At 42.0% G+C, this 20,033-nt stretch overlaps 1 long non-coding RNA gene across 1 annotated transcript in view; it reads right to left on the bottom strand.

The window, feature by feature from the left end:
* Positions 1 to 11,246, bottom strand: part of LOC139595144 (uncharacterized) — a 51,617-nt gene extending 40,371 nt beyond the window's left edge. The window contains exons 1-3 of the long non-coding RNA XR_011680872.1: positions 11,168 to 11,246; positions 9,589 to 9,648; positions 3,063 to 9,310 (exon numbers count right to left, since the gene is read on the bottom strand). This is a non-coding gene — a long non-coding RNA (uncharacterized lncRNA). The remainder of the gene's footprint in view (positions 1 to 3,062; positions 9,311 to 9,588; positions 9,649 to 11,167) is intronic.
* Positions 11,247 to 20,033: the final 8,787 nt, after the last annotated feature.

Raw genomic sequence — 20,033 nt, forward strand, 5'->3', positions numbered from 1 at the left:
CAAGAGCTGGGAACTGCTCCAGGGCCACAAACCCGTCCCACAGCCCCACCTGGGCAGGGTCACCTCACAAGGACAGCAGAGCTGCAGAGAGCCGTGGCCTTCAGGTGATTTATTTGGTTTTAGAGCCCCTTATGCAGATCCAGAACCGATTTAAAGCCCAGAATTCAATACCTCCCTCAATTTCCTGTTTCCCAGGCCCACAAGGATCAGATGTGCAGCTCATACTCCAGGAGCTCATTCTGTGACCCAGTTTGAGGAGTTTTACACAGGCCCAAATTGAACCAAAGGCTGAAACCCGATGGCTTTTCTCATCCTGTTGCCTGTGAAGCTGAACTTTTCCACTAACATAATCCCAAATGGAAATCCTATATTTTAAGGTGATATGCATTTATATAAATAGGGAAATATTAAAAGCCAATTTGTTCAGCACATTGAAATCCTGCTTTTAGCAGTCAGAGGTAATCAGTTTGTCATTCCACAAAAAGCCAATGTGCCTGGAATGAAGGAGCTATTCCATTCTTCTCCTTTCCCATATAAAAAAAACATTCTAGGATCATGCATGAGGGCTCCTGGTACAAGTGATGGGATTCTTCCAAGCATTACATGGCATTTCAAGAAGCATTAAACTCTTACCCTCCCATTTTTAGTTCTTACATGTTTCATCAAAATCCTGATTTAGAGCGAAGCAGTGAAACAACAGGGTTCTAACAAAAGGAAGTTTTCAAAAATAGGCAGTGAAAAATCCAAAGTAGAAGACATAAACCACGAAAACTCTGAAATATTGATTGTGTTTTAAAAAAATGGAGCAATGAGGCAGTAATTTACAATTAAATACCACATTTAGCATGCTGGGTGTTCAGAATACAATTCAATAATATAATTCATTAATAACTCAATAATATAATAACCAATATTCCTGGGAAATTAATGTTAATATTTAGCCTGTTTATTAATGGCTAAAAATGAAGCTGCTATAAATTTGCACCGGGGTAGTCAGTAATGATGCATTACTCTTATTATTTCCCATTTAAAAATTCATTTTTTTGTGCATTGTACCTGAAGTTCCCTGAGGTACAGTTGTATTCTCAAATGTATGGATAGAAATTTCTGGCAAAATAAACCAAACTAAACAAATAACCAAGGAAAGCCACCAATCATTGCTGTGTTCTGAATTCACACTCTGCAATGATTTGTTTCAGGAAGAAATTATTTCCAGAGCTGTTCATCATTTCCATGTGAGTCAATTATTCAAAATAATTCTCTTTCTGCTCCCACCTCCCAAAGCCTCACTGGGCCCATACTGGGGACGAAATTCCCAAAAAGTCCTTTGGAAATCATTTTATTAAAGGGTTTAAATTTCTGTTGCTGTTTTATATCCTCACAACTGTCAAAAAGAGATTTTACTCACGCCTGGAATCTGTCCAGGGCTGTTTCACCTCACAGAATGGGAATCATTAAGGTCAGAAAAGCCCTCTAGGATCCTCAAGTGAACCAGAACTGCCAAGGCCACCCCTAACCCACATTTCCACAACTTTTAAATCCCTCCAGGGATGGGGACTCCATCCCCACCCTGGGCTTGATAATTTTTCCTGAACAAATTCCTGCAGGATTTTCTCCTGAAATTTCAATCTAAAAAACCTCTCCACGTGGGAATCTTTGTTTCCACAGCTTGTGGCAGCTGCGATATTTGTGGAGTTTGGTGTGGAGTCTGTGTTTTGGTCTGAGAGGAGCAACTGTTGGGTTTTGCAGTCATTTCCCAGCCCTGTTTCTCCGTGTGGATGTTTCACATCCCATTTCCTGCAGCTCTCCCTGCCCACTCCCATCCAACTGCAAACACATTGACTCATCCAGCCCAGGGCGGAGAGAAATCCTATAAAAGATCCCACTGATGGAAAGGCTGCAACTGGGAGGAAATTCACACCCAAAAGGCTTTTCCGACCATGGAATACAAATTATTTGCAAGGTACAATGACACTCTCATTCATACTGAAATTACTCCTGAGGAAAACAAAGTTTTCCAAGTCTAGTTTTTGTCTGTTGGAGAGTTTAAGGGATGTTTTGAGGGGGCAGGGAGGGATAATGTGGATTTAGTTTTTTTACACCTGATGTTTTCACCTTTGCTATTCTAATTTTTATTCTAATTTTTTTCCTAAATTTTGGAGATGAATTGTCTTCTTAAACTCCTGAAGGGTGCAGTGGGGATTAAAAGCACAGGTGCAGAACTGAAGGAAATATTCTGTGGCACCAGCAAGGGATCCACTGCAAATTTCAAGATATCCTTTGTGCCCATTTAATAAATGGGAATTTCACAAAAGCCTCCTCTTTGAACCAAGCAGGGTGAACACCTCTCCTCCCATTCCTTGTCCGCATCAGATTAGGGACTGCCACAAACAATTTGGCATTAAAAAAAATAGTTGGAATTTTACACCCTGGGCATTTTGGAATAGAAAGGATCCAAGTGCTCATTCCTGGGTTATCCCTGCTTTGAGTTTGCTCCAGATCACCTCGTGCCCTTCAGCTGAGACCTGTGAGAATCAGGCACGAGGCTGCCCTGCCACATTTCCTCCAGCTCCTGGGAATTAAAACCTTTCCTCTGGTGTTGTTGGTTTAGTTTTTGTGCAGCTGTAAATTTACTCCTTAGGCAGGAACTGGAATTGAACCTGAAAGCAGAATTTTTGGCCTCTAGACTGATTCATTCCATCAAAACATAAAAACCACAGGCTGCAGCTAACAGGGGAAACACCTGTACCACCAAAATGAGGAGTTTTCCACAATATGAGGTGCTGGGTGTAAAATGCTCAAAGTGGAGCAAATCCTAAATTGAATTTGTACAGAGACATTAAGTTCAACAGAAGCTGCCGACAAGAGCACTTTTTCTGTTATTATATTGTATCCTGAAATTACATGAAATGAATAAATACAAGGATATCAAGAACTACAATTGAAAAGATAATATCTACAGAAAGCCTGGCTTCTTTTGCTTGATCCAAGATGAAATTGAAGAGCTGATTGTAAAGATGAACACAACTACTTATTTCAGCCAGTAGGAATGAAACCCTTACCTTTGCTTTCAATCCAAGCTTCTTCTTTCCCCGATCCTCTCCCCTCCAGGCTTTTTCTTCCCAATTAATGATGAAGGAGATCTTCATGGATATCCAGTTATTCCCAGAGCCAGGTCCTGTGGGACAAAGGCCTCGTGGTGCCAGGAAAAGGAATAGGGAACAAAGGAACACAAAATTTAGGGAAGGTTGGGATTGTGGCTGGGACGACACACGCAGGGAAGAGAAAGCTTCCAAGGAATGTTTTTAGGTGTATGTGGAGGTCACAGCAACCTCAAAACATAAACCAACAAACAGAAAAGGAAACCAAAGGACCTTGTTTGATATATGGCAGCTCTTGATTTGTCACAGCACAACAATTTCTCGCCTCTTTCTGAAAAATGACTCCAAAGAGAGAAAAAATACATGAAATAACTGTCCTGAAAATAAAAATTTATTTGTTTTAACACAAGTTTCTCAGAGTTCTGAACCATTGGCCTCAGTCAGATCACAATCATGACCTGCAAGTGACTCCCTTGCCTTGGCCATGGCACCTTGTGTTGCAGCAAGGTAGAAAAATTATAAAGGAAAAAAAATTATAAAATTATAAAATCAGGCCTGCTCTGGCTGGTCTGTCATTTCTGCTAAGTCAAGGTAGCCCCTCTGCAATTCCCATGTGGAAGCAATCCTGGTGTGAGCAGTTCATTGACACAACAATCCATTCCTGGGGAAAAGAACAACCAGCACCTGGATAAACTGTTTGTGCACCCTTAGAAAAATGAAAACTATCTCTCACAAACAACTTTTTCTGCATGTACACACTGGGGTTGGAGTGACCAATAAATACAGAAAAACAACTTGTTACTGACCAATAAAGGGATTGGCAAGAGAGCTCCTGGCCAATGGGAGTCACACACAGGGCTGTAAAACTGGATAAAATTGTGAATAAAGAATGGGCTTCTTCCACCCTGAAGAAAATGGAGTCTGTGTGATTCATTCCTATAACCTTGAGCTCACTCCCCTCCCTGCCAGTGTCACCCCCAGAAGGCCGCGTCCGCCGTGTCCTTTACCAGCCAAGGGCTGCATTTGGTATTTCTGCAAGCACCTGGGCTGAAACCACCCCCATTTCCCACAAGTTTCTGCAGCAGAAATCCCAATTTATTTCCATGAGCCCGTTCAAATTCCACTTCATGGCCTCTCTTGAAATAAACCCCTCAGATTATTCCACTGCAACAGCCTCACCCTTCCCACTCCATCCCTCGCCTCCCTTCTGCACAGAGGGGAGCAGTTGGAATCCAACCTTTACGTTTTTATTGCCACAAACACTTTTTCCTTTGCTGAGCGTGTCACTCCAGCCCTCCCAGCTCCCTGCAATATCCACCTTTTTCAATAAGGGATACAATAACTCATACAGGGCATGGCTCCTGTACAAATAACCAAGCACAGCCTCAAAGATAACGATGTTTTCCTCCTGCCATTTCCCACTGGGGTGAAGGTGAGCATGTAAACCAGATGTTTCGGGCAAAAAAAGCAAATTCCCAAACTCATGACCCAGAAAAAGCCTTTTCTGGGTGTCTCAGGAGCTGGAGGAACATCCTGCATGATTTATAGCAGCAGGCACAGAACAAAAAACAGAACATTAGACAAGAAAACAGGGTACTGCCCATTTAATATTATTATTATTTATTAATATCTATGCAAGATTCACAAGTGTTTCTCCATCTACTTAAAATAACACCTCTAACTGCTCCATTTTTTTTTTTTAATTCAGGCATGCTTTAAAATTCAGTTTGGTTTTAGGAGTCGAGGAGGGGAGAAGGCAAACAGATAAAGAGGGATTTTTAATGTGTTATTTATTCAAATACATGGGGCTGAGCAATAGATCTGCTGTTCCCAGACAATGCCTGATTCTTGCTGTAAGAATGGAGGGAAAATGCTGGGAAATGCTTGTTTATCCCTCTCTTATCTGCAAGTCAGATCAAAGCATCAGCTGTTTAAAGAAGTTGACTTCACTCCACCAAAGGAATGAGCTCTGGTGTTCCTGAGCCCTGCTAAAATATTGGGGATTTTTATAGGGAAGTAAAATTTCAGTGGCAGGAAAAACACTGTCTGTTACAGGATTGGGGTAATCTCTTCCAATATGCCCTGGGATTAGAAGGGAAAATATTAAAATCCCCTCAAGTCCTCCCTTTCCCACAGAGCAAAGTAGGGAAGCATCACTGTCAGGGACAGTACACAAGTCCTGGGGGCTCAGATTTGTGCTTGGCCAAAATAATTTTTTTTTTATTTTCCTTTCATTTCTTTTTTTTTTTTTTTTCCCAGCACAATTCTGTCTCTTGTTTAGGCCACTTAGAGAATTTAGTTCTATTTTTTCAGGACATTTTAAAGAATGGAAGAGATCCAGCCCCGCACAGTTTAGCAAATATTCCAAAAGTTTTGTCCCCTATTCTCTGATTTCTGATTTTACCCAAATGGGGCAAGGAACAGCTTCCCAATAATTAAACCGCACTAAACCGCACTAAACTTGGAGGCTTTAAACTCTGTTTTCCACACTTCAGAGAAGATGAAGTGTTTCCTCCCTTCTGTGGCTCCAGAAAAGGGATGAGGAACTTTTTTACAAGCATCTTTTATCGGCTGAGTCCTGGCACCTCCAACAACAAAGGTTATTTAGGAGCATCTGACAATGACAACATGGGACAATTAAATTCAGCTTTTTGTCAGGTGTGTTCCTTCACCATGGACAGGATAAATGACTGACACATGAAAGGGTCAAAACGCTTCTTTTTACACAGCTAAATATTTGCCTTCACCCTCTGGGCTCCTCTCCCTCAGCCTGCTGATGTCCCCATGTGGGTGACAAGCCCTCAGAGTCCCCGGTTTCCTGTCATGTTCTCAGGGTTACAGGAATACAATGAGTAATGCACATTTTAAAGGAGCCTTTCAGAGACAATGTGCACGCAGCTGGAAAATCCAGAGGAGAGGTTTATGCTTTCCCCTGCTTCTTGCTGCGTCGTGCCTGACTGTATTTATAGCAATTTTCAAGAGTTTATGGAGCCAGAGAGCACAAAACCCAACAAACTGCATTCAGGGCATCAGTTTTCATCATTGCCAAGCCCCCCTGAAAGCCCAGACAGATCCGATCCCGAGTTGAGGAGCATCACACTCTGCTAAATATAACTCAGTGAGTTGATTTAGCTGGGAGGAGACACCACAATGAAATTTCCTCCACAATTTTACATCCCTCCCGAAACACGGGATGTCTTTGAATGGAAACTCAGAGATTCAGTGGAATAAATCGGATTAATCCCTTCGGAAAGGCAGCTCAAGAGCAAAGACTCTCAGTTTTTTATGTCGTGGATATCTTAGAGGTTGGATGGGCAAGTGAAATTCAACCTGTCATTATTTCATTGTTTATATTATGTTTTTAAATCCTCCAAGGGGATAAAAGACTTAGATTTGCTCCACTACACAATATAAACCCTCTGAATCCACCCCCACAGTCAGAACCCTGCAGGTGGAGTCATATTCCCAAGGGATCTGCTGGGATACAGGACCCAAATACCACCCAAATTTTTAATGCATTGATTGAAAATCCTTGGAATTTGGTTGGCCAAAAATAGGAGACAAGAGGCCAAGAAGAACATAATCAGTGGCAGAAGTTTTAGTGTTTATCCATTTCCTTTCTCTTATTCTAAAATCAGATGATTCTGCAAAAAAGAATTAAAGCCACCAAGAGAAAACTCCACATAACAATCAAGTTTTTATAACAGCTGCTCCCTTAGGAAAAATACCAGGGATGTGTAAAACAACCTAAAATTTCACCCAAATTAAAGACTATTCACTCAACCCAGTCAAAATTACAACAAAATGATCTGAACAAGAGCTGTCACTGAGAAACAAATCTTACCCAGTGTATGAAATGTAGCTTTTCCTGATGCTGACAGATAAACTTTGGGGTTTGAAACACTTCTAGTCTACACTTATAAAGAGCACAGTGGCATTTTCCACATTTGCTTTACCAAGTCTCTAGGGAGGGTTCAGGATGAAGCATAAAAACTTTGAGAAGAGACTGAAAATAGCAGCTGAAGGCACTGTCACGTCTCAGCCTGCTGCATCTCAGAAAAAGCATTTTCCACTTGGAGTTCAAACCTTATTTCTTTCAAGGGCTGATCTTAAATAGCGACGTTCAACCCCAACCACTCCAAGAAGTGGCTTTGGAAAAAGCCAATTTTTAAATGCAGCCTGAGAAATGACAGCTTTGAAAGAGCAGAAAATACCCAGACACGAGCCAGGACTTATTGATTGGTAAGTCTGGAAGCCAGGTAAGCAAAACCACACAGCGTTGTGCACAAGAGCTGTTAGGGAGACCTCAGAAATCATGGAGTCTCCTTTTCCAGTATTGCCAGCTCACCAGAGGAGCAATCCCACCACAGCAGCCATCCCCATCCCTGGATCAAAGAGCAGGAATAGATGGAGCAGCTCAAGAAATGTGATCTCTCTGCTTTCTCATCAAAATAAACATTTTTTTAAGAAAGATAGGATAAATTGGGTACAAAAATACCCACACCTGCAGCAGACATAACCACGTGACTTCATGGAGGGGCTTGATCCAATGGGGATCTCTCCCAAATCAGCTCTAGACTGAGCTGAGGAGTTTAAATTAAATATCAGGAAAAATTTCTCCACTGGAAGGCTGCTCAAGTGTTGGAGCAGGTGGAATGCCCATGCCTGGAGCTGTTCAGGATGTGGCTCCTGGGGACAGGGTTTGGTGGTGAGCTCAGCCAGTGGCTGGGCTTGGTTTCGGGGCCCTTCTCCAACCTTTCATGAACTGTACTCCAAAAACACCTGGTGCAGGTGGAAATCACGGGTCAGGATGCTGAGGAAGCTCCTGGAGGAGATGGATGAGACCAGAAAATGAAGAGAAATTTCTTTCCTGACTCTTTGTGATCCCAAGAATATTTGCGGCTTCGAGATTCAAGGGTGGGTTTTAGACACTGGAATTCCAAATCTGTTTCCAACCTAAATCTGGGAAATCTGCCACAAGGATATCCTTGAATCAATTCTACTTTTGCTGATTCCTAAAATATGGAACACAACAAATACAAGAAACTTCCCTTCTTTGTACCACAGACACCACTAAAATCAATTTTTCAGTTATTCTGGATTTCAACAGCTCCTCTCATGGATTCCCAAATTCCCAAATAATAATTGAGGTATTACTTCCATCCTCTAATTTAAAGCCACTTAATCCTTTGTTTGTTTTTTCCAAGCAGCACTAAAATAGGCAAAAAAATCCTTGTTTGGTTTTGTACCCAGCACTATAAAATAATTTTTTCCTTTCCAAATCCATTAACTCTTTGCTAACCTCAATAATCCTGCCTGTTTTAACTTCTTATCCTACCATTTCATGTAATTCCTGTAGATCAAGCCAACAAATTTTCCTGTTCAGCCAAGAAACCAGAATTAATTTATAAAATCTGCCTCTTATTATTTTTGCCCCTGAATAATTTTATAAAATCTGCCTCTTTTTACCCCAAAATTTTACAAAATCTCCCTCTTTTTGCTCTTAAATCTCATAAAATCTGCTCTTTTTCGTGCTATTGTTTAGCCCTTCCCTTGACTCATTAAAAATCCATTTCAACCCAGCCACCCTGGAACAAAACTGGTGGCTGAGAAACCTTCACCATGCAGAAAAATGATCTCTTTATCCCAAACTTGTTCTGTCTTTCAGCAGTTTTGGAATCAATAATGTTCCTTAACCACCTCTGACACTTTGCAGTGCTCAACTGAAACCTTGGCTGAAAACAACAAATAAATGAGGCAGAACAAAAAGAAAAACAGATTTTCGAGTGCTCCAAGCATGCTTTTGCTTGGAGAAAAGAAAAACCATTGGAAAAACATGGATTTTGTTTTTTATAATCAACCCAAATGGATATTTAAGGAGAGTTGAATCACATAATAATATTTTCTGTGAGTAATTTGAAATAAATAGCTTTTAATATGAAAAATATGAAATATTGCTTACATTTGCTTGGTTGTGGTGGTGATTTTCATCTTTAATTCCTTTTTCTGTTTTGGGGTTTGGCGTTTTTTATGTATTCCAACATTTATCTTTTTTAACCTTTCCTTCATTATTGTCAATGAAAAAGACATCAATTACCTGTCCAGGTCAAGGTTTAATTGACTTAAATGTGGCTTTACCTCAGTTGTCTGTGGCTGACACCACATTCCTCATTCCCTGTTTTACCTGGACCTGGCTTGAAAACTTGGAGCTGAAAATGAAAAAATGCAGGGAAAATTATTGTACAAAGAATGTAATCCTGATCTGGTGAATAGAGCAGATTGTCTGCTCAGAATTAATAATAATGAGAATAATTAGAACTATGACAGTAGAATAATAATAGAATAATAATGAAAAATAGGAAAAATTATTAATAAAATTAAATTTAGTAGTGGTAACAATAAAAAAAATAATTTAAAAGACAACAGCATTGGGTCCAAATAAAATCCAGCAGCATTTTTTTCACAGAGCTTGATTTGTGCCACTCACCAAATTAATCCCATTTTTCCTGGTCTCTTGTGGTACTTCCCAAGGTTGGAGCCTCAAAACCTGTAGGAAAAACTGGACCACTTTAAAACCAGCCAAAAACTGTCATTTAGGACGTAAGAGTCCCTATCATTTATTCAGCCATGGAAAGTACCCATAAAATAAACATGAAATGGAGGAGAAGACAATTTTCCCGCTATTCCTCCACGGATTCTCGTGGCTTTTTCAACTTTCAGTGGTTTAAAAGAGGCATTTTTCCATCTCAGGGTAGCCAGAAGTTTGGATAAATCCCTTCTGTTTGCTCCTTCTTCCCCAGTTGCTTTAAGGCTAAGAGTGAGCTTAATTATCTCTCGAAGCACAGGTCAGAGTTTGGGGTGAAAATCTGAAATATCCTATAAAAACTTACATGCTGTGATTAGAAAGTACTTCTGAAATTAAGATTTTCACTGAGAACCTTTTCCTCTGAGCCAGCAGATGCTGAAAGTCCTCAAGAGCAGAATTTGATGAAGAAAAGCTGCTTAATTGGAAAGCTTGCAAAACAAGCATCACTTCCCAGGCCACGGATATTGCCAAAAGCTTCAGAGGTAAAATAAAAAACCAGGCTGGAGGCAAACAAAACTCTCTATATTTTTTAACTTAATAGTTGTAAGTTTTTTACCACATTCCTCACAGAGAGGGAAGTGAAATTACTTTCCAGAAAAGAGAAAGGAGTTTACAGCACAATAAAATCAGATTAAAAAAAGCTAAACTAGCAATAGCAGCTGCAAAAAGAAGTTTAACACAGGCACATATGCTCACAAATCCAAGCTGGACAGACAAGGCAAAACTTTCCAGGAATTTTATGGGGTGAGTTCAGCACAGAATATTATGGGCTAAGTTCAGCACTTCCATGCACAGATCCAGCCCTGTAAATCTTGCTTTAATTGAATGAGTATTTATTTGAGTAGGCCCATGTTGAAACCCTGGTTACTGAGAATTTTGGATTTCTGTGCTGCCAGGCACTGACCCCCATGAGAACACTGCATTGACCTGAGGAGAAACTTCCAAAATGGAATGATGGAGCTGGGATTGTGGGTGTGGGGTTTGAATAGAAGCGTGTGATATCACAGGGTGGGAAATTTAGAGTTTAAGGGTTTAGAATGTAGTAATAGAAATAAAGCAAGATGGAGGTTTTAGGATGGTGGCTGGTTCTTGCTCTCCTCCTTGGGTTTGGGTGGTTTTGTGTAATTGGCTACAAAGTCCCCATGGTGGGCCATGGGTGGTTGGGTATTGGGTTAAAAGTAAAAATAATTGAGGTGTCATTTCTTAATTGGACAGTTTATCCTTAAAAGGCCTTGTAGAGAGAGAGATGGGGCTCCATTTTTAGCCTGTTAAAGTCAAATACTACAGAACTCACAACTGTAACATAGTCTGTAACATAAATAAAAACTAATCTACATCTGAGCCTGAACATTTAATTGCTTTTCATCCCGACCCTGGCAAAAAAGGAGCAAAGACTCCACAGGCCCAAACTTTTATCCATTCCCTGTACATCAGCACACGCAGCACTTGCACAGATGTTAGAGGTAAATTCCCATCTCACCTGGACTGATGTATAAATTTTTTCAATGGTAGAGCAGCAGCCAGGGTTTCCTGCTCTTGGAAAAGGAGGAGAGGAAGAGCTGTTGAGATAAAGCAAATTCCACAAGATAAAAGTCCATCAATTGAGGCAGGCAGAGCTGAGCTGGTGACTGACAAACACAAGGTGTGCAGGGTACCACAATCTCAACACCAGAACGTGCTAAAATATCGAGCAGGAAGTTGCTATCTGGTGGAATATGACAAAGCTGGTGAGACTTGGAAATTGTGCAATAATCAGAAAGAAATAGTGAAGCCACGAGCTGGAGGAAGTGCTGGTATCTGAGCTGGCTTTGCTGATAAAGCAGAAAATATCTGGATATCAAACTCAGCATCAGAGGCCTCGTAAAGGAATTCAGTGTTTTATCAGGAGCGTGGAAGGCACCATGTGGAATCAGCACCAGTGGGAAAGATCCAGCATGGATACAGGCCCTGAGTAACCAGGAGGGTACTGGGAATTACTGGGAAGCCATGCAGCAGAAATTCATGTGACAGTTATACTCAAGGAAAACTTTCTCATCCACCTTCATTGCCTCTGGACAGGATTTCCCCTGCACTCAGGAAAATCCCTCAGGAGAGCTCTGTTGCTCTGTTGAGGCTCCCTCTCCCCTTACAGTCACAACCCCTGTCTGCAGATCACATCAATCACAATGGTTTTTAGTGTAATTCCCATAGTTTTTAGTGCAATTCCCAACATCATGAGTCCCAAACTATGAATTTCTGCAGGTGGGGGAGATCACTGGTGCAGAGGAGCTGATTCCCAGCTCGTTTCCAGCTCCCTGCTCTGCTGCTCTAATTAGCAGACCTGTCCACGCCTCATTTCAGCCTTCATGCTATGCTTGTTCTTTAAGAGATCCTAAAGCCTATGCTCAGCTGCACATTGTGGATTGACACGAGGGCTGGAGGCATTCCAAACTCCAGGCCTGACCAAGTTGTCTGGGGGAAAAAGGCACTGCATTGAAGCTACACAGATAATTAAGCCGAGTGTCAACTGGAGGAGCTCCTTCCCCCAGAGCTGAAGCTCAGCCAGGATCTGCTGTGAGAGGACACTGGAACCTCCCTGAAACCAAGGAGAGAAATGGGATCTACTCCATTTCCATGGGGAAAAGGGTCTCAGGGATTGCTGGGATTTTCACTGGTGTCAGAGGAAAGCACATCCCATAGATTTGAGGTTAAATCATTCTGATCTGCTCAGAAACGAGAAGTGTTTTTATCGGGTTCCAAATTATGTCACTGTTAATGCCAGAGCTGTGTAAAACTTCCCAGACTATTCCCATTTCACAACTCTCAGGCACAGGGTGGGATTTTTGGGGTGTCCTGTGCAAGGCTAGAACTCGGTTTGGATGATCCTCCCTTCCCACTCAGCATATTCTGTGGTTTGTGATTCTTGCTGAGGGAGCAGCTACTCGTATGTGCAGGATTACTCAGTGGATACTCACAGCCATTATCAACTCATTAATCAGAAACATTTTACAGAATGAAAATCAGCTATTGTTTTCTATTGTCTTTCAGGCATTCAGTTATCAATTCCCTCACTGCAGCCAACCACCAACAAATTGTTTGGGTTTTCTTTTTCTTTTTTGGATTATGATCCTCAGGCCTGCCCTAAGAGGCCAATTAGCTGTTTGTAATTAATGACTGGTTGCTGCTTGTCAGAGCAATGTGCCTTGTCCTGAGAGGAGCACCTGGGTGCTCCCCGTGCTCTGCAGACACTTCCCTGCTCATTTCGATGCCTTTCAAAACCTGGCATAGACACTGATACCGTTTTCTGTCCTGGTAAAATTAGAATTCACGGTCCAGTTGTCAAAGGACAAAATGGGAATCTGTGCAAAGACCTGTCACTGTGGGAATTCCCTGTGACTGGCACAGATGACAAGTGTTAATTATTTTTTTTTTTTTTTCTGAAGGGACTGTCATGAATGAACCCTTTTCCTGTCAGCTGTGAAAGAAAACCCTTTTCACTCCCGACAGGGCACTCAGAGACTTCAGCTCCTTCTTGGGTTCCTGGAGTCCTCAAGCTCCATCTTCTAAGAGAAATTACTTTTTTTTTTTTTTTTTTTTTAAAAAAAAGCAATTCATTGTCTCTCTGTGAGAGATACTGGCAGGGAAACAGAATTCCCATGACCAGTCCAATGGGATGTGTAAGAGTTCCAAGGACTTAGAACATTGCAATTACAAGGATGTGCTGATTCCACCTAAAAGGGTCTGATCCCAGCTGTCCAACTGATTCCAAGTCCAGCTGAACTGCAGGAGCAGAGAACCTGTACAGGACCCTCTTCACAAATAACAGCCCCCTCAAAAATGCAGGAGGGCTGCTTGAGCCATGGGTATCAAATATAAAGAGGAAAACTGACTCTGCACAACTGAATTTACACGCCTTCAATTCCTGCAGGGTCAAAATTCCAGCAGCAGGGAATTCAGGGCCAAAAAAAGATGTATCAGAGGAAAAATTAGAGAGAAATGCTATGAAAAAGGGCCTGCACACTCTCTAATATTGGAAGCGGACGATACAAAATTCATGAGCAAAATTGGCAGAGAAGCTTGAAACCCACTGAAGACAAGAAGCAACAAAAACAAGATGCTGTCTTAACAAGATGCCCTTAAATAAAAGGATTTGTCATGGTAATAAAAAGTATCAGCAAAAAATAGATGCAGCCTCAAACTGCAGCCAAAAGGAGCAATTCTTCCCCAGCAAAATGAGATCAATGCGGGCTTGGAAGTAAAGACACACACAATGAGTCTAAATGGCAAAGAGAACAACAAAATGAAGGAAAACAAGGAGATTAGCTCAGGAAAACAATAGGCAAGAAAATAAAACCAGATATAACAACTCTCTTGGGGAAAAGAATATAAAATAATATAAAATCCAAACAAAGGGAAGAGCCTGACCAAGTACAAACAAATGACAATGGATGCAAGAAAAATATAATTACGAAAAGGGACTCAAAATGTTGAAACACTACAGATTTAAATAACCACCCAGTCAATATCACTCCAAGAGAAGATGTGATTTTGCAGGAATAAATACAAGAACAGAGCATGCCCCTCTCTGACAATAGAAAAGTTACCCAGTTCCTGTTGTCCTTTCCCAAACTTTCTAAGGAGATTTGAATGCATGGTTTTACTTCCCAGACATCATCATTTGCTCTGGGTTCCCATCAATACCATTACTCACAAGGCTTTTGTGTTTTCCCCAGCATTTTGTGAGTCAGCCAAGGCAGGCCAGGGATAATTGACAGGAGTCGTTCAGAAGGAACATTCCAGACCCAAAGCAGAGCAGGGAGATGAGTGCAGACGTTCTGTTCTACCCCTTGAAATGACATCACGACAAGACTGGCTTTGTATTTAAGAACAGGTCATTGTTTTTTTGTCTGAAACAACTGGGAGAGTTGGTTTCTGATAGGAAAGGCTGAGTTAAATCCACTATCTACTGAAATCAACAGGAAAAAAATGGCAAGTAGCATTTTTGTGTTGATTTCAGACCTGGGAATCCCTTTCCAACACAGAAAACCCAACATAAATGAGGTTTCTGTGCGGTGTTAATAGTTGTAAAGAGCCAAACAAGAAGCTGAGTTCCAACATAAGCTTGAAAAAATGTTTCTCCCTTGCCCTAACCAAAAACATGGCTCATGAATTAGTGGAGGTGACCAAAACCAAATCATGCTTGGTGCCAATCCTTATTTCTTGAGTAAAAACTGATTTTTTTTTTTTTTTCAATGCTAGATCTGAAATATTTTCATAGAATTGTAAAATCACAGAATTGGTAATTTTGGACAAGATCTTTAAGATCTTTAAGCCCAACCACCAGCCCACCACCACAGTGGCCACCACTAAACCATGCCCTCAAGTGCCACATCCCTGTGTTTTTGGAATATATCCAGGGATGGTGACTCCACCATTCCCTGGGCAGCCTGAGCCAATGTTTTACAGCCCTTTCCACAAAGAGATTTTTCCTGGATTTCCAAGATTTTGCCCACATGGAGCCATCCATGGAAGTGGCTGCTGGCAGAGGATGAGCCCTTTGTTCCTCTCTGCAGCCACTTCTGCTCCTTCCACTCTCTGTGCAAATATTGGGGTTTTCTGGATTTTCCTCCTGCTGGCTACAAAGGCTAAAAGTAGAAGTCTCCAAAACTTTAAACATTTGCAGGAGTTGAATTGAGGTGTAATAAATTAATCAATAAAAATACCAAACCCAAAAAAAAGAACTCTGAGAGCGGGTGAAAACCTCTCTTGACTCTCTAGATAGTTTTGAATTTTGACTGTTACTTGGGAGAGGAAAAAGGACATAGTTTGGGGAAGAGATATGTTGAACCCTTCATTCCCCTTCTGACCCTTGGATGGGGAAGGAGATGGTCGAATATTCCTCCTGGGAATGGGGCTCTGAGGGACGCCCCAACTGCCTCATGCTTTGTTTTAACTCTTAATCCTTGTTTGCAGTACACACTTATGGCTACCAGGCCAGGTTTTTTGGTGTGTTTGGCATGTTTTGATGTTTTTTATATCCAAAGTGTGTATTATTTAAAGATACTTACAGGGCACAGGTTTTGCTGACATCCAACAAGTCCATCTCTTTAAAATTCAGGAGTTATTTACTCCTCACTCACAGTTCTCTCTTCCCCCTTTGCAAAAGACATAAAAACACACTGAAAACTCCCCATTCTTTCTGGTTATTGATTGAGTGGGTTCTGTGTGGAGTAGATGCAGATCCCACGTGTGCAGTCCACTGGGATTGTCTCTTTTCTGTTACATGGTTAAAAATATATCAATTTTTCAAAGACCAATGCTTCTGAAAGTGGTTTAGGCCATAAAAAGAAACGTGCACTTATCAGAACTAACATCAGGAAAGAGATAGGGAGGAGCTGGGTTATCTTTGGAGTGATAACAGCAATGGGAGAGCAGTATCTGCTGAATTTCCAAACTGCATCAGGCATTCTCCATGCACTGGAAAAGCCTCAGGCACTTCTAAATATGCTGGGTTTATTCTGTCCCATGCTGGTCTCAGAGGCTGAGCTAAAATTAGCCTTTTCTTGCCTTTTTCTTCTCTTTTTTTCCAATTTAGTTGTTCAGGATCTTTCTCAGGTGTGGTGAGGACAGGTTTGCTGTGACTGGGTGTTTCAGGGTTTAAGCCTCCAGCAGATCCATGGGAACATCTCCCAGTCCAGACAATTCTCTCCCTGCTCTCTTACAGGGGGAGAGAATATCTGTCTTGGCAAACAGCCCTGGTTTAATGGTTATCGCTGCCATAACCTCAATTCTCTCCTCACCTACTCTGCAGTTCCCCAGAATCCATCCTAACAGCCAAACCCCTCTTTGGCAGTAACAATTTTGTTGATGGCGCCCAGTTCCTTGCATTGCCCCAAATCGCAGCTCCCAACGACAGCAATTCCAAGTGTCTTCATTCCCAAACCCTTTTAAAGGCTGCCCAAAACAAGGAAATTAAAAACCTGCTGGTTGACCTAATTGGGTACTGCCAGGTTGTGCCTCTGCTCCACCTCCCATGACCCATTAAGCTACAGGGCATCATTTCCTGTTAATTAATAGGCTCAATTAGAATATTTTGAGGTGAGCCTCCCTTTAACTGTGTTACAACCAAGCAAAACCCACAGACAGCCCCAAAACCACTTGGCAAAACCATGATCATCAATTTAACCTCCTCTATAACCTCTTCTTGTTTCTGGGGGTCTGCTTCTCACCTTGGGATTTCCTTCCACAAAAAACGAGCACAGAACTGCTCGGTCAACACATTTCTTACTTCCCACAGCACCAATTCCTCATTAAATTAATGAAGCAATTAAACAGCCAGCCAGAAACCGGAAATACAAACAGTAGAATAAATCCTAAAAGACTGTTAAGCAAACTATATTGAAGATTTACTTTGATGTGTCTTCATTTTGATGACCATGAGGGCTAAGTTGAGGGCTACCTGAATTTAGTTGTTATTGACGGCACTGAGACAACCTTAAAAAAAAAAACAATCAAAAACCAGTTCCTTCAGCAGAGCTTTCACTTTCAGAGTGGTTTTGGGTACTCTTGTCTCTGCAGGCACAGCCTTGATTTGTCTCCTTTCCCTGGTATCCCCTTTCCTTCAATCCAAAGCAGAAGAGCTGTTGAGCCAGGCCTAAGAACAAGCTGCAATTAAACCCTGAGGATGCTCTACCCAAACACAATTCTTCAGGACAAAGAGGAGGCTGCCACATTCCAGGGACAGCACTCTCAGGGGAAATTACACGTCAGTGAATCAGTGCAAGAGCAGGTGCTCACTCTTTGCCATGGAAACAGGTGAGGGGACACATTACAGAAGGAATTGTTTCAGTGGAGAGGTTTCAAGAGCAGCAGCCTGGTTGGGAAACTGAAGGTGAGAAAAGTGGCTTGTTTTGAATTAGTGCCATGCAGCAGGCAGAAGATGCCACCCTCCTGAGTAGCTCTTGTCTGAAGCACCCACAGATGCTCAGGCCACACCATTGTTTGCAGAAATCAAAGTGTGAGGTCCTTTGCTGAAACAAAACAGCGTGGTGAAGAATGGAGCAGTGAGCAGCCTGATCCCAACAGGTTTTTATCCTTGGCTTGAGCTTCACAGGCAGAAGAACCATCCCTGAGATCAGAAGTGTGTTCAACAAACCTTCAAATGCTTGTGGTCCATCCCACCATGGTGTTCTTGAGAGCTTTGATGGGTTTGATCCCTGCATCCACAGCCATCCCCAGCTGGAGCTGCTGGGCACTGCCATCGGTCCCACTGACTGATGTCCATGCACACAACACCTGGAGAAAGGAATCAGAAGGAAAGAGCACCCCTGGAATAATTCAGTCTGCAGAAAACACCTTTCCTGCAACTGCACTATTCCCACTTGTCGTTAATTATGAAATTTCCAGCAATTTCTTAATTGATTTGAAGGAGGGCGTCGTGCATTTGGGGTTCTCAATCAATTCTTCTCCTCTCGGTACATTTAACTGCTGCAGAGTTTTCCACAGCTATTTTGCTCTTCACAGCTCCTTGAAAAACACCTCAGCCTCCAATTTATTTCCAGTCATTAAAGCAAAATCTTTCAAATGGACAATATGATTTATAAAGTGGGAGAGATACTTTTATGCACTGCTTTATGAATTCTAAGCCTTCAATATTTGTTACAGCTCTTTATTCATTTGGTCTGAAAAGCAAGGAAAAAAAAAAAAAGCTCACCGCTGAATAAAGAGGAAAACGATTCTCAGCTTTCAAACAATGAGCACATCAAATTAAAAAATCATTTCTTTCAGTGCCTGCTCCGTCGCAACGGCACAGAATTGTGGAGCCTTCAGCTGGCACATGGATATTCCGTGCCTGTGAGGGAAAAACTGGAAGTGAGAGACTCTGGCAGAGCCAGAGGGATCCACAAACTCTGGAGAGGGATTGAAGCTGTAAAGTTCATGGTTTTTGTCCTAGAATCATAAATGGTTTGGGGTGGAAGTGTCCTTAAAGATCCTTTTTATCCATCACCCTGCTATGGGCAGGGACACCTTCCACCATCCCAGGCTGCTCCAGCCCCAATGTCCAACCTGGCCTTGGGCACTGCCAGGGATCCAGGGGCAGCCCCAGCTGCTCTGGGCACCTGTGCCAGGGCCTCCCCACCCTCACAGGGAACAATTCCTTCCTCATATTTTATCCAAACCTACTCTCTGCCAATTTGAAGCCATTCCCTCTTTCCCTGTCATTACCTGCTTGTCCAAAGTCTCTCTCCATCTTTCTTGTAGCTCCCTTCAGGCCACAACTATTAGTTCACCATGAAACCTTCTCCTCTCCAGGCTGGACAATCCCAGTTCTCCAGCAGAGAGAGTTTCCCCACAGCAGAGCTGTTCCATCCCTCTGATCATCCCGGTGCCTCCTCTGGACTCGCTCCCACAAGTCCATGGCTCTGGGGTCAAGGTATTCCAACATCTCCAAAATGCTGAACCACGTCCGCCTTCTCTGGGACAGGGAGCACAGTTTGTGCTGCTCTGGTGCACAAACCCATCTCTTCACAGCCCCAAACACCCCAGCCACATCCACATTTCTCCAGAGAGCTGGAACAACTTGTTCAGCTGTCCCAGGCTGAAGCTCTTCATCCTCCCCTCCTCCTGGGCAGTGCCCCTGCTGCTGTGTGAGCCTCATGCCCAGTCCAGGAGGATCTTTCCCATTCATCCTGAATCCTGTTCCTGCCCTTTCATTTCCCACATGACTCTCACTCATCCCTTTTCATCCATCCATGCCTTTTCCAGTGTTTTCTGTCTCAGCTGATTTAATCTAATCTTTCCTGCTGGCTCAGGATGGCTCTGCTTTCAGCCCTCATTTATCACATAACCCCATGGCAGCTTTACCTGATTTCTGGGAACTATTTAAATTTTCTCTTTATTGTTTTAAAAATCTATTACAAACCTCTTGACTCCACTGCATTGTGCAAAGAAAAATAATTATAAAAATACCCACTCTCTTTAATACCAATAATTTGTCATCTACTGAGAATTTTTTTCTAGGTATAATAGTAGTTTAACTCATTAACTTTATGCTAAGTACAGCAATTTTGCTGTCTCCTACCCAAATATTTCTAATATTAATGATACAGCTTAGATAAAGTGATTTAAGTAGTTGTACATATGGTGAGCTTATGCAACTATAATTAATTACCTCCAAGATTGAACTCCAATCTTTCACTTCCAATTATGCTTTCATATTTCTGATGATCACCCTGCAAGACTTCTTCAATTCCATAATCCAGTTTGACATTAAACCACAACTGACTGGGAGGGAGGAGGAAAGAATCATGTGCCTGTGTGATGCCTTTTGGGGCTACCTAAGAACAAAGGGCAGACAAGATTAAGGG

This window comes from Agelaius tricolor, unplaced genomic scaffold (assembly GCF_023055355.1).
Source record: "Agelaius tricolor isolate 1412-34295 unplaced genomic scaffold, bAgeTri1.0.p SCAF_12, whole genome shotgun sequence".
NCBI lineage: Eukaryota > Metazoa > Chordata > Aves > Passeriformes > Icteridae > Agelaius > Agelaius tricolor.